This window comes from Ictidomys tridecemlineatus, chromosome 2 (assembly GCF_052094955.1).
Source record: "Ictidomys tridecemlineatus isolate mIctTri1 chromosome 2, mIctTri1.hap1, whole genome shotgun sequence".
Taxonomy (NCBI): Eukaryota; Metazoa; Chordata; class Mammalia; order Rodentia; family Sciuridae; genus Ictidomys; species Ictidomys tridecemlineatus.
Window position 1 is genome coordinate 126,143,121 of NC_135478.1, and position 15,653 is coordinate 126,158,773.

Sequence of the window (15,653 nt, forward strand, 5' to 3'; positions counted from 1 at the left end):
CAAGTTTTCTGCAGAACTATTCAGAAGATCCTACCTCTTACACTTTCTTGTAAAAGAAAAATTCTTTTTCTTGACCTTTGAATGTTTTACCTCAATTATGAGGATTTTGCATAGATTTTAGATGTGAGTAGAGAATTTTAATTATCTGTATGTGTCACCAAAGTGAGCATTTAGAAACTGAGGCCATTAGTTCTCTTTAGTTAACCTTGTTGCTAGCAATATTCTTTTGGAAAAGTTATGAGTCCTTACATGGTAAATTAAGAACCTATTTTTGAATATAAATTTCTGCAGAACTGAAAAAAAAGCCTTTGTGTAATTGGTAAAGAAGTGTGAGAATTAACTTTTTACAGAATCAAGAAAACCAAAGAATATCTTCAAACGAATTCAGTTAAGACATTTGGCCACGTTACCAAGGGGACTGTTCTTGTTCAGTTAAGTACCTTTTTTTTTTTTTTAATAATTGGAGACTTTAAAAATTGCCAAATAAGCAAGGAAGTCTAAATTATGTATTCATTATTTTATTACATGCTTTCGTATTATTAAGAAAGATCACTTTATTCAGTACTATTGTTCAAAATCTCACCTAGAAATATGTTTTGCAAAATATGTGTTTTAACTTTTTCACTGCTGTGACCTAAAGACCTGACCAGAACAATTAGAGGAGGGAAAGTTTATTTGGGGACTCATGGCTTCAGAGGTCTCAGTCCATAAATGGCCAACTCCATTCTTCGAGGCTTGAGATGAAACAGAACATCATGGCAGAAAAGTGTGGCAGAGGGAAGCATCTGGGGACATGGCTCCATGAAGCAGAGAGCACTATTCAACAAGGACAAAACATAAGCCCAAAAGGCACGTCCCAAGGACAACCTCCTCCAGCCAAAACTTACCTGCCTACAGTTAGGACTCAGTTAATCCCATAGGGAATTAAAACACTGATTGGGTTAAGGCCCTCTTCACCCAATCATTTCACCTCTAGGCCTTCTTGCATTGTCTCTTACATGAACTTTCATTCTACCTTTAGATGTGAGGGGACACCTCACATCTAAATTATAACAACATGTTTTGCAAAAATATTTGTCTTTATTGAATCTTTAATTTTTTCTTTCATTTGTGAAGTGAAAATTTAAAATTAGTCTCTTTCCCCTTCTCTTGTTAGGTAGAAACAGGGGAAGAAGAGAAAAAATAATAATAAGATGATGTTTTCAGAGGCAAACAACTGCAAACTAAATCTGCACTTTTTAAGAACATGGAGAAAAGGAAAAGAAAACTCAAGCCTAGAAGAAAAGCAGCTTTTCTAAAAAGTGCACAACACAAGAGCTGAGGTCCAAACAGGACTTTTCACTGTGAATTCCATCCTTGTCTTGAACTTTTCCACAAGGTTATAACTACCCTTCAGAGCATTTTTCTCCATTATCTCCTTTTTGTGTCACATTTCTCATGTACAAAACATCCTGCCACTAGTACTATGATGAATCCATCTAGTTTGTTACATACATGCATTTGTCATAAACTCCTCAATTCCTAGTGAGGAAACTTAAACTTCTCTTCCCTGCTGAGTTCCTTGCTAACTTTGGACCTGGACTTCTTATTAAGCTCACCCCCTCTGCTTCTGCATTTGACTCCATCTGGTCTGCCACTCCAGAATGAGCCCGCCTGCCAGCATCAACACCCACCAATAGCTCCTCATCCCACTATTATTTCTTATGCCTTCCACTCTACCCCAGCTTTCTACCCTCCACTCTCCCCCTGCATTCCTATCTTGGCAGATTGGTCCTCAAGCCTGATTTCCCCCCTCCCTTGAACACACAGTCAGGGTACATTCTGCATGCCTCTTGCATCTAGGTGGTAGTCCTGTGGTCCTGTACCCAGTGGTCAAGTAGCACAGTGCTGTGTCCTCCTGACAACTTGGCTGTGAGCAGTAGCCATGCCCTCCCCAGGTCTTCCTCATTCTCTTCTGAGCTAGACAGCAGACTCCTTCCCAGAATTTGTGCTCCAGGAAGAAAGAACTAGGAGGCTAGGCATGTGATTCTGGCCACCAACCCACCCTGAATAATAGCATGTATCTTTCTTTGTATCTTTCTGCTCTTTTTCCCTTATACAGGTTTTCTCCTTAAGCCGTTCTACCTTGTCATTCTACAAGGAAAATATCTTTTCTGGTCCTCATTTTTCCATCAAAATTTTGACTCATTTTTCTCCATTACCACAATAAAAAAAAGAAAATGCTGGAAATTAACCTCCAAAGCATGCCTCACTATGTTCACTTCTTAATTTTTCACTCTCTGGTTTCCATCCAACCCCTTAGCACAAACATTGAAACCCCTTTCAAAGGTCATCATAGAACCAAAATCCACTTGCAACTGCTGACTTTCCTTGTCCTGGACATCATCATGTTGGGTGCCAATGTTGACCAATCCTTCCTTGAGATGCAAAAAGGTTTTCAAACTTCACTCACCCTTGATCCTCTTCCTCTTTCTTGAAAGATTTCTCTTGTTTCAGTGTGTCCCTCTCCCCTCCCCTCTCTCCCAGTCTCTTGCCCTTCCTCCTCTGCTGATTTCAGCTTTGATTTCAAAAATACAAGGATCAAGATCTGGACCTACAAGACTTAGTTTGACTTCCAAATTTCTTTAAATCCTCTGATTCTCTGCTTCCTCACCTCTAAACTAGGAAAGATGAGAGAATAATGACAAAGACTTAAATGACAGAAGAAGCAAAATGCGTAGCAAAGAGTGTTATTCTAGTTAATTGGCTGCCCATCAGTCCTAATTTCATTTCTATAGCTCACATGAATTTCATCTCACAGCACTCAGCAAATACTTGCATAAAAATGGGAGTCATGCACAGTAACCAGCTCCTGGCATGATTGGTTAGGTTAGCTAAAGTGGAGAATACAAAATACAATGGAGAAAGAGTTTCTTATCAGGCAAATCCCTTTCAGAGTCCTCATCTCTGATCCTTCTTTCTTCCTTCCTTCCCAGAACAGTGCCTGCAATCCCATGTGTCAGTGGGCAGTGGATCTACAGTTAGAAGAAGTTATAAGAGTATTAAAAAAAAAAAACATAGCTCAGATGTAGATGCTAAGGTTAAGGAGGGAGCATGAGTTTCACCTGCCTGATTACATATTTTTAAGAAGCATATTCTTGTATTAATGGTATAAAATTAACAATATTGTTATGTTCTATTCAGAATCTCTAAATCCTGCTCCTTTGAAATAAAGTCTATATTTCCACAATTTTACCACTAAATAGCCTTGATGTTTTGCTCTGACTCACAGTACATTCTTGGAATCAAGAGCTTCACCAATTCTTAGAAATCATACCCACAAACATAAGAACTAATTCCAAAAGGAGAAATGACTCACTCCACAATCTAGGTTTCAGGTTTATCAAATCTCAAAACTTGGTATTTTGGAGTCCTTTCATACAAGAAAACATGTTGATTTCCAGTAAATGTCAATGCCTTCCTTGAAGGAGAACTTGTTGATTTTTAAAACTGTCTAGTTTTTTAAGGAACCTCTATACTCTTTTCCATAATATCTGTGCTCATTTACATTCTTATCACCACTAATCTGCAAGGATTCCCCTTTCTCCACACCCTTGCCCACACATACTTTTGTCTTTTTGATAATAGACATTAAAACACATTTCAGGTGATATCTCATTTGGTTTCTAATTTGCATTTCCCTGATGGTTAGTGATGCTTAGCATCTCTTTATATACTTGTTGTCCACTCATATATCTTCTTTAGAGTAATATCTATCCAGGTCCTTTGTCCGTGTTTTAATCAGGTTATTGGCTTCTTGACATTGCATTGAATTCCTTATATACTTTAAACGTGAATTCCCTTATCAGACTATGAGTTGCATGTATGTTCTTCCATTCCATGGGTTATTTCTTCACTTTGCTGTGCAGAAGCTTTTTAGTCTGATATAATTTTTGTTTGACTGTTTTTGCTTTTGTTGCCTGTGCATTTATTTGGAGTCCTAACCAATAAATTGTTGCCCACATCAATCTTGTGAACATGTTTCCCTATGTATTCTTGTAGTAATATCTTAATTTCAGATCTTACATTTGGTTTAAAGCATTTTGAGTTGATTTCTTTTAAATGGTATGAGATGAGTTCAATTTTGTTTGGACTCATCTCATACCATATAAACAAAGAAACAGATTCTTTCTTTCTTAGGCATGTGGATATCCAGCTCTCCCAGCACCATTTATTGCAAAGGCTATCCTTTACCCCTTCTGGATTCTTGGCATCATTGTCAAAAGCAATTGACTGTAAATGTAAAGATTTATCTCTGTTCTCTCTATTCTGTTCCATTTTGTTCAGTGTATTTGTTACTACTACCAATACCATGCTGAATTTTGTTGCTGTTGTTATTTGGTACTGAACCCAGTGGTACTTTGTCACCGAGCCACATACTCAGTCCTTTTTACTTTCTTTTTTTTTTTTTCATTTTCATTTTTATTTTGAGATAGGGTCTTGTTCAGTTGCTGAGGGTCTTGCTAAGTTGCTGAGGCTGGTCTCAAACTTGTGATGCTCCTGCCTCAGACCACTGGGATTACAGCATGCACCACCATGCCAGTTCCTTGCTGTTTTAAATACCCAAGTTTTGTAATATATTTTGAAGTCAGAAAATGTGATCCTTCCAATTTTGTCCTCTTTGTTCAAGACTGGTTTGACTATTCATTGACTATTCATGATCTTTTGTGGCCCCATATAAATTTTAAGAATTTTTTTCTACTTCTATGAAAAATATTATTGAGATTTTAGAAGGGATTGCATTAAATCTGTAGATTTCTTTGAATATTTTGGACATTTTAACAGTATCAATTCTTCCAATCTATGAACACAGAATATATTTCCATGTGTTTGTGTCTTCTTTAGTTTGTTTCATCAATGGTTTATAGCTTTCAGTGTAAGATCTTTCACATACTTTGTAAGTTTAGTTCTTTTTTTTAAGAGAGAGAGAGAGAGAGAGAATTTTTAATATTTTTTATTCTTTAGCTTTCGGCGGACACAACATCTTTATTTTTTCTATGTGATGCTGAGATCGAACCCAGCGCCATGCGCATGCCAGGCAAGCGCGATACCACTTGAGCCACATCCCCAGCCCTGTAAGTTTATTTCTAAGTATTTTATTTTTCTTGTAGTTATTGTAAATGGGGTTGTTTTTAATTTCTTCTTTTAAACACTTTATGTTTGGAATCAAGAGCTTCACCAAATGTAAAAATGTTATTGATTTCTGTATGTTGATTTTGTATTCTGATATTTCACTAAATGATTTTAACAATTACTGGTGGAGTCCTACATATAAGATCATGTCATCTGCCAACAGAGAAAATTTTACTTCTTCTTTTACAATTTAAGTGACTTTATTTCTTTCTTTTACCTAATGGCTCTAGCTAGAACTTCTAGTACAATGTTCAATAGAAGTAAAAAACTAACAGTAGAATTATCACAAGATCCAGCCATTCTGCTATTGGGTATTTATCCAAAGGATGTCCAATCTGTATGTCATAGAGAGATCTATACTGCCTTGTTCATTGTAACATTATTTACAATGGACTAACTGTTTATCAGCAAATAAACGATTAAATGTGATATATGCATATAAGTCATATATATGTATATATAGTGGAATACCATACATCTTTTATAAAGAGACAAATCCTGTCATTTGTGAAAATATAGATGAATGTGGAGGGCATTATAGTAAGTGAAATAAGACAGACACAGACAAATAGTATAACATCTCATTTAGATGTGGAATTAAACAAAATTTATGAAAGTAGAGAGTAAAATAGTGGTTATCTGGATTGGGAAAGGTGGGGGAGAATCAAGGAGATGTGGGCTAAAGGATACAAACTTTCAATGATCAGAAAGAATAAGTAAATGATCTATTGTTCAATGTGATGATTATGGTTGATAAAAATGTATTGTACACTTGAAAATCAAAAGATTGGATTTTTAAGTGTTCTTATGACAAAAAAAGTATGTGAGGCAACACATATGTTAATTAGCTTGACCTAGCCTCTACACAGTGTATATATATTTCAAAACAGAATGCTATATATTATAAATATATAATTTGGGGGCTGGGATTGTGGCTCAGCAGTGGAGCGCTAGCCTAACACGTGCAAGGCCCTGGGTTCAACCCTCAGCACCACATAAAAATAAACAAATAAATAAAATAAAGATATTGCGTCCAACTAAAAAAAAAATAGATACTTATAATTTTTACTTGCCAATTAAAAATTCATAAATAATAATCAAAGGTTTTAAAAACTCTAAGTTCATCACATAGTATAAGTGAAAGCACCCCAAAGTATTCATGAAAATAACTGTTAACTGATGAGTTGATATATTTTTTCATATCACATAAAATTCCACACTTAAATTGTACAGTGTGGTGGTCTTTAGTATATTTACAAAGTTGTGTAGCCATCACCACAATCTAATTTTAGAACCCATAGCCATTAGCATTTACTCACTATTCTAAGTTGAACTCTATCCCCCAGATGGTAGTCCTAACCCCCAATATCTCAGATTCTCCTTATTGGAAAATAGAATTGTTGCAGTTGTAATTGGTTAAGATAAGATCATGAGGATGGATCCAAACACAAGATGACTGACACCCTTGTACAAAGGACACAGACATATCCTGGGAGAACACCAGGGGCAGATGAAGTCAGCGTTACAACACTTTACGTATTCTGACCAGCAATGCACTTGTCTGCATTTTTTTTTTATTAATCATCCTAGTGCTTACAAAGTGGTATCTCATTTTACTTTTTGAGTTTCCAAATAATTAATGGTATAAATTACCTTTTCATGTATCTATTAGCATTTGAATATTTTTTTGAAAAAAATGTTTATTTAAATTCTCCGCCCAATATTTAACTGGGTTATTTGTATTCTTTACTGAGTCTTAAAGATTCTTTATATTCTCTGGACACTTAGATAGATAATTTTCAAATATTTCTCCATTGTCTGTAGGTGGTCTTTTTGTTTTCTTGACAGTATTCTTTGAAGCACAAATCTTATTAATTTTGATGAAGTCCAATTTACATATTTTTCCTTTATTGCCTCAACTTCCATGACATGGCTAAGAAACCACTGCCTAATCCAAAGTCATAAAGATTTATGCCTGTTTCTTCTAAAAGATTGAAATGTTAAAATAAGTTCTTACATTTTAGTATATGACCTATGAAGACTTTACCATTTTATATAATGTTAGCTACAGTTTTTTTTAAAAATGCCTTTTATCAGGTTGAGGAAATTCTATTCTTAGTTTGCTGGCCATTTTAATATAAAAACGTGCTGGATTTTATCAGATGCTTTTTCTTCATCTGTTGAGGTGATTGTGTGCTTCTTATCATTTAAACTGTCAATATGGCATAATTTGGATTGATTTTCATATGTTAAATTAACCTTGTATATCCTGGAATAAATTTTATCTTGCATGGTGTATCTCTTTTTTTATACATGGCTGGATTTAGTTAATAACATGCTGAGGGTTTTCATGTCTATATTCATAAAAGATGTTGCTCTGTAGTTTTCTTTCTTTGTAATGTATTTGTCTCACTTTGACATCAGAATAACACCACCTGACATAATGAGCTGTGAAGTGTTCTCTCCTCTTCTTGGTCATGAAAGACTTTGGAAAAGGTTGAAGTAAATCATTTTTCAAATGTTTTCTAGATTTCCCATGATGTTATCTGTGCCCAAGTGTTTCTCTGCAAAAAGGTTTTAAGCTATTAATTCAGTCAATTCATTTGTTACAAGTGTATTCAGAATTTTTTTTTTGCCTTGAAAGTTTTTAATAGAATTGGTGAATCAATCAATTGTTGCAGGGTTTCCATGTTGAGCTCCCTGACAGTATTCAGATTTTCTATTTCTTCTTGCATCAGTGCTGATAATGTTTCTGTATAGGAATCTGTTATCTACTGCATTGGCATAGTAGCATTAATAACCTTAATGATTCATCAGTGAGCAAATACCTAGTGAAGTTTATTATATACCAGGAACAATGTTACATGCTGCAGGTACAAGGTTTTAAAAGATAGTGTACTTAACTTTAAAGATCTCCCAATCTCAGGTGGAAGATAAATCCATGCAGATGGGCTGGGAACATGACTCAGTGGTTAGAGCAAGCACTGCCCTGACATGCATAGGCCTTGGATTGAATCCACAACACCCACCCCCCCCAAAAAAAAAATAAAGCAAGAAGTACTGTGGTAGAGTTTGGAAAAGGTGGTTTGCAGCTTTGGTAGAAAAGCAATTAACTCTGCCTGGAAAATCAGAGAAAGATTGGTGAGGAAAAGGCAAGGATGGCTAGGTCATTGAGGAATGAAGACACCTGAAGACAAGAAATCAGAACATTCCAGAATGAGGAGGATATTCCTAACCTATCACCTTCTGCAAGCTATTTCCCAATACATTATGGAAGAAATAACACCACCTGACATAATGAGTTCATACCTATATGTGCACACCACAACACAGAAGCATAAGTGCTGTTCACAGCCCCTGACATAAGAATTTTTTGGCTAACTCTGAAGCCCAGGGGTACTAACATAGTTGACTTCATCCACCCTCAGAAATTAAGCCAAAACAAGAGGACTCCACAGGCACCAAAAATGGCTTTAGAACATTGGAGAAGAGAAATAGAAGTTCCTAGGCAAAGAGATTGTGGTCTAGAAGGAGGATTTAAATTCCAAAGGTGCCCTTTGTTTTGTGCATTCCTTGTCCCTAGATGGGGGTAGCACAGGCAGCTGAGGACCAGAGCCCTTGTAAAGTGCAGGAAACCAGGAAGGAGGACTGTTAGTGAAAGCTCCGTCCTTGTCCTGGATGCCAATTCATGCCGATTTAATAATGTGGACACTGTTTTAAGAAAAAGAAAAAAGGTTTATCTCTCTGCTAGAGAAGGAGAAACACAGGGGACTCTTGTCCTGAAGCCTGTAGGAAATCAGAGAGTTTTTCAAAGGTTATATTCCAGTGTGCTCAGACAGGGGGTCCCAGGTGACCCTGATTGTGTGTTGAAATTCACTTGTTAATTTGGGAAATAGTACTTCCTAGATCTTCCTGAGACATCTCCTTCCTGTAGAGGGTGTGTGCTCGAGGACAGGTAAACTCAAGGTAATATTGTTCCTTGCCAGTAAGTTAGGAAGAATGGAGGGGGTGGGGAGAAGAGGAAAAGAAAAACCCTTTAAAATAAACAGTGAGGGCTAACCCTTTAAAATAAACAGTGAGGGCTAGATTCAAAAGGTGAAGTAGAGCGCTGTTACAGGGCCACAGAACCAGGTTTAAGGAGATGCTGTCTTGAAGTCCCACCCAGTATCTCCTTTACCCACATCACCATCTCTAATCAGAAAACAAGTCTTATGGAGTATTCCTACTAAATGCCTTTCCATCTATCTGGTGTCTCCACTATGTCACCATAATCTCCTGCTTTAGCCATCTGACCAGCCTCCTCCCCCAACCCCAACATTCTTGCTCCAATCCATTCTTCACAATGTAACCAGAGAGAGTTTTGCATAATGGATATTTAATCATTCCTTTGCATAAATGCTTTCAACGATTTCCATTGCCAATGGGTTGTATGATAAGAAGACTCATTTCTTGCCATAAAACTGAAATAACCACTAGGTTAAATAATGTATATGGTGAATGTACATTTATGAGGTTCTGAAAGTGGTTTAAGTCAGAATGAGGCTATGTGATGCTTCACGTTCCGTTAGGAGAAAAAAAGTGCTGTGTTCAATCAGATATTTCTGAGGGCCATGAAGGGGATAGCAAGGCAGTCAAGGTCAGCCAAGGGGAATAGGCTGTCCTATTCCTGTCTCCACAAAGTAAGGTGAGCCCCGAGCATCCTCGGGGGCTCAGCCTACCGGGCCAGAGACAAGGGAAGGCCCATCTGAGCCATGGATTTACCAATCCACTCACTTTCCTTGTGAGTGATATTTTATTAGGACAAAAAATACCATGTGGATGAAGTGAAGAGTCATTTGGGTAGTATGACACATTTTATCTCTGTCTCCCCCTTGAGATTTGAGAAAGTCTGCTTTGGGAACACAGGGTGAGATAATAGGAAGAGGCTTGACATGCTACCAATCACCTTAATTGTGAAAACTGTGCCTCATATCTACCTATTCACATGTGCAAACAGAAAATGCATAACCCATTGCACCTCACCTATTCAACATACAGAGGTGCACAAAGCACATTTTCCCAGTAGTTTTATGAGCTGGCATGGGTTGCTTGTCATGTTAGCCTTGACCTCTCTGTTTACTCCTGGGTACTAGCTAAGAGGGTATAATATGTCCTCAAGGAGCACAAAGGTAAGAGATGAACATCTGTCCTTAGAACAGTGTCTGGGGAACTGCCATGATTTCTGCATCACCCAGCCTGCTTCTTTCTCTAGCCCCAGTCTCCCCATCCTTGACTCCTTGACCATGCTTGACTTCTCAGATGCCTGGCCCACCCATGCACTTGTCCCCTGGCTTTAGGGTCCTTGCACATGCTTTTTATGGGATCAGAAATGTTCACTTCCTACTCCTTGTTCTTTGGCTTAACAGCAGTCAGTATTTTAGACTTTCAGCTTTATATCATCACCATGGGGAGGCATTTCTTCATTGATGGATCCCCCTGAAATTAAGTTACACATGTTTTGAATATCCTATACTTCTTCATAATCTCCATCACCTTTGTAAATACTTACTTACAGTATTTTTTAAAATGCTATTTAAAACTACAGTTGACTGCAGTGTGCTTTGAATGTTTGCTTTCATAACTTAGAGCTAAGGGATACACTCTGATTATAAGGGGAAAATGCATTAATAGAATGTTTGGTGTACAAAATAAGAATTCTCAAACACATGGTTTGGAGCTACTAAAACAAGAAGTAAACTAAGATGATCTGCAAAAGAAATAAATACGGATCTCAAAAACTGGTAAGAAAAGCAGTGGTTATTGATGGAAATGAAAAAAGGAATTAGGAGTTTTCAAATACAGAGGAAAAAAAGAGAGAAGTTTTTCTGTCAGAAATACCCAGCAGGAGAGGTGGGAGGATAATTATTTTTTTAATAGCTGAATTATTTTTTATTCTTTATAGAAAATATTTCAAAGTTGTTGATATATGACAAGATAGAGTATACATCCGATTTTTAAAGAGGTATTCTAGAAATATCAGATTAATATTAATATTATATTATTTTCCTAGATATTGTGATGTCAACATTTATACTAGTTTCCTATTGCCATGTAAAACATGGCCACAAATTGAATAAGTGTGTGTTGAAAACATACATTTCTTTTTATTTTTTTATTTGTTCTAATTCATTACACATTACAGTAGAACGCATTTTGAAACATCATACGTAAATGGAGTATTATTTCTCATTCTTCTAGTTGTACGTGTTGTAGAATCACCCTAGTGGTGTAATCATAAGATCAAGTTGATTGACACATGCTGTCAGATGAAAACTTCCCTTCCTAACTGTATTACCAAAGACACCAAACGTGTGTGTGCTGGAGTGAGGGAAATCGAGGCAAAAGGGCTATGTCCTCATCTGATTCCATCCATTTCTTTATTCTTTTTTTATTGATTTTATGTTGTTAAATACATGACAGCAGAATGCATTACGATTCTTATTACACATATAGAGCACAATTTTTCATATCTTTGTATATAAAGTATGTTCACACCAATTCATGTCTTTATACATGTACTTTGGTTTTTTATTACAATTCTTATTACACATATGTACCACATTTTTTCATATCTCTGTACATAAAGTAGGTTGACACCCAATTCATATCTTCAATCATGTACTTTGGATAATGATGTCCATCACATTCCAACATCCTTGCTAATCCCCTGCCTCCTCCCTTTTCCTTCCTCTCCTCTTCCCTATCTAGAATTCATCTATTCCTCCCATGCTCCCCCTCCCTACCCCACTATGAGTCAGCCTCCTTATATCAGAGAAAACATTCGGCGTTTGTTTTTGGGGGATTGGCTAATCCATTAAAGGGAGAAGATGCAGCCACTGCAGGGAGAAATAGACTATTTCCCAGGACTATCTGCAAATGAGAGGAAGAGCCCAGGGACCCTTCACTGCCTTGTAGGTGACATACATTGAATGTCTGTCTCCCACTTAACATTAAGTGCCCTGGAAGCAGAAACCATGAAGTTATTTGTCTCCTTGCAATACTGGGGATTGAACCCAGGGGCACTTTTCCACTGAGCCAATCCCCAGCCCTTTTTATATTTTTTATTTTGAGACAGAATCTCCCTAATTTGCTTAGGGACTTAATGAACTTGTGATCCTCCTGTTTTACCCTGCAGAGTCCTTTCTATTTTTTTTTTTAATCTGGAGATAGGATCTCCCTAAATTGCCCAGGATGGCCTCAAACTTGCAATCCAGCCTCCCACGTTGCTACAACTATAGGTCTGTGCCACAGTGCCCAGACCATGGAGTCTTCTTTACTGCAGCACTAAAAATATTAGTGTTATTAATGTTCCATAGGATCACTCTGCTGATGACTGGTGACCAGCTTTGCAGGATTGGAAGGTGCAATGGAGCATAGCATCACTATATAGAAGAACAACACTGCATTGATAGGAGACTATTACTGGAGAAGTTTCATATGCCTCTCACTGAAAAAGCATCTTAATCCTTTTAGAGCCTTAACCCAAGGAACTCACCACTTACTTTGCAGCAAAATTAATCAGATAAATGAGATAGCTTGCACTTAAATACATTGAAGAACTTAGTCATGAAATTCCTATGAAATTATTTGCAAGTTAAATATTTGAAGCTTCTACTACCTTATGTCCACTAAGATAGCTACATACAAAATAAAACTGAAGTGAAATAATGATAAGCATAGGTAAGGATGTGGAGAAATTAGAACTTTTGCACATTGTTCGTGGTAGTAAAAAAAAAAATTGTATAGCTGCTTTGAAAAGTAGTGTGGTGTTCATTTTTTAAAAATGAAAATAGAATTCCCATTTGACCCAGCAATATTACTGCTGATTATACTTCCAAAAGAGTTAGATGGAGGGATTCAAAGAGATGTTTATACACATGTGCTATAGCAGCTTTATTCACAAACAGCCAAGCAATATAAGCATCCTGTGTTCATCAATAGATGAATGGGGGAACAAATATGATACCATTTGTATACATGCAATGCAACATCATGCAACTTCACAAAGGAAAGAAATTGAAACATTTCAACAACTGTGCTTCAGAATAGCAGAGTCTTGAGGATACTAAAGTAAGTGCAAAAACCATTCACAGAAGGTTTGTGCCAGATGAAGAGAGTTTTATATATGGATAGTGGTAATAGTAACAGTGATAATTTCTTAATGTCACTGAACTCTGTGTGCACTTAAAAATAGTTAAGATGGTGTGTTAGTTAAGAGTCTCCAAAGAAACAGAACCATAGAATGTGTGTCTATGAATGTGTGTGTGGTGTGCAGAGAGAGAAACAAAGATTATTATAAATTATCAATTATGAAGGATAAATTCACAGATCTGGAGTTGGCAAGCTGAAGAACTGATGTTATAAGTTTCAGTCAAAAGTTGTAGGCTGAACACCAGGAAAAGCCAATGCTTCTATTCAAAGCTCATCAGGCAGGAGTAATTCTTTCTTTCTGTGTCAATGGGAGTGGGGGGTTGTGGGGTGGGGGGTCTGTGTCAGCCTATGTGTTCTATTCAGGACTGCACCTGATTAGAAGAGGCTCATCCATGTTGAGAAGGGCAATATACTTTGCTCAGTTTTACCAATTAAAAAACATCAATCTCATCCAGAAACATCCTCACAGAAACACTCAGACCATATGTTGAAGCAATTCATGTCCCAGTCAAGTTGACACACAGATAGCAAATTGTGTTATAAATATTTTATCACAATTATATTTTCTTAAATAAAAACACTTGAAGTTACATTTTTCCAAAATGTAAATCTATTCCAAGAAGGAAAAGATCAAAGACAAAATGCAATTTTATTTTAATATGTTGGTATGTAATCCATGACCAAGCTGGGTGTAGTGGTGCTCGCCTGTAATCCCAGTTACTGAGACAAGAGGATCACAAGTTCCAGGCTAGCCTGGGAAACTTGGCCAGATCATGTTTCAAAAGAAAATATAGAAAGGTACTGAATATATATATATATCTCCGACATTAAATAGGAGGTCATGACACCTAATCTAAAATCAGAAGACTGACCTCACAAAAACAGACCTGGTATTATTTCTAGTGTGTGTGAGTACATGCAAATTCCTATGAGTTACTTTCCTAATCTCAAAAGTCACTAAAGGATTGGGGATGTAACTCAGTAGTAGAACTCTTGCCTATCAGGTGGGAAGCCTTAGATTGGATCCCCAGTACTGGAGGAAAAGGAAGTTACTGAATAAAGGCATCCAGGGCTGAGCACTTGTTTAGCATGCACAAAGCCTTTGGTTTTACCTCTAGCACTATAGGGGAAAAAAATGCCATCTGTTATGGTTTAGATATGAGATGTCCCCAAAAAGCTCATGTGTGAGACGATGCCAGAGAGCTTAGAGGTGAAATGATTGGGTGTGAGAACTTAACCTAATCAGTGCATTAATCCTCTGATAGGAGTTAACTGGGTCATAACTGTAGGCAGATTGGATGTGGCTGAAGGAGGTGTGTCATTGAGAGAGTGACTTTGGGGTCTATATCTCTTTTTGAGAGGAGAACTCTATTGTCTGGTGTCATGTCCCAGTTACTTTTCTCTGCCACAAAATTCCACCATGATGTTCTGCTTCACCTCAGAGGACTGGAGTCAACCATCTATGAACTAAGACCTTAGAAACCTTGAGCCCCAAAATAAACTTTCTGCCTTTAATTGTTCTTGTCAACTCTTTTTGTCACAATAATGAAAAAGCTAAAACACTATTTGTATATTATTTTCTACTTTGCTCTGCACCAATGTATTTGTTTAAAAGTCTTCATTCATTTTTCTGTAGAATTGTAGTTGCTTGTTTAGAAGAAAATGCACAGTAAATGGGCAGCTTCCTGAACCTAAGACTAAGAATGTTTAACAGAAACAACAACAAAACATCCAAGTAACAGATACACACACAAATACTGTTATGGTTTAGATGTGGTGTCCCTAAAAAGCTCACATGTTGAGACAATTCAAGAAGGTTCAGAGGAGAAATGATTGGGTCGTGAGTCTTAACCTAAACAGTGAATTAATCCCCTGATAGGGATTAACTGAGTGGTAACTGAAGTGGTAGGGTGTGGCTGGAGAAGGTGGGAATGGGGTGTGGATTTGGGGTATGTATTTGTATCTGGTAAGTGGAGTCTCTCTCTCTCTCTCTCTCTCTCTCTCTCTCTCTCTCTCTCTCTCTCTCTCTCTCTCTCCTTCCTGATCACCATGTGAGCTGCTTCCCTCGGCCACACTCTTCCACCATGATGTTCTGCCCCACCTGGAGCCCCGAGGAGTGGAGTCAGCCTTCTATGGATCAAGACCTCTGAAACCATGAGCCCTCAAATAAACCTTACCTCTTCTACAATCGTTCTGGTCACGTTCTTTAGTCATAGCAGTGAAAAAACTGACCAACACACACACACACACACACACACACACACACACATACACACACACACTCCTCCCAA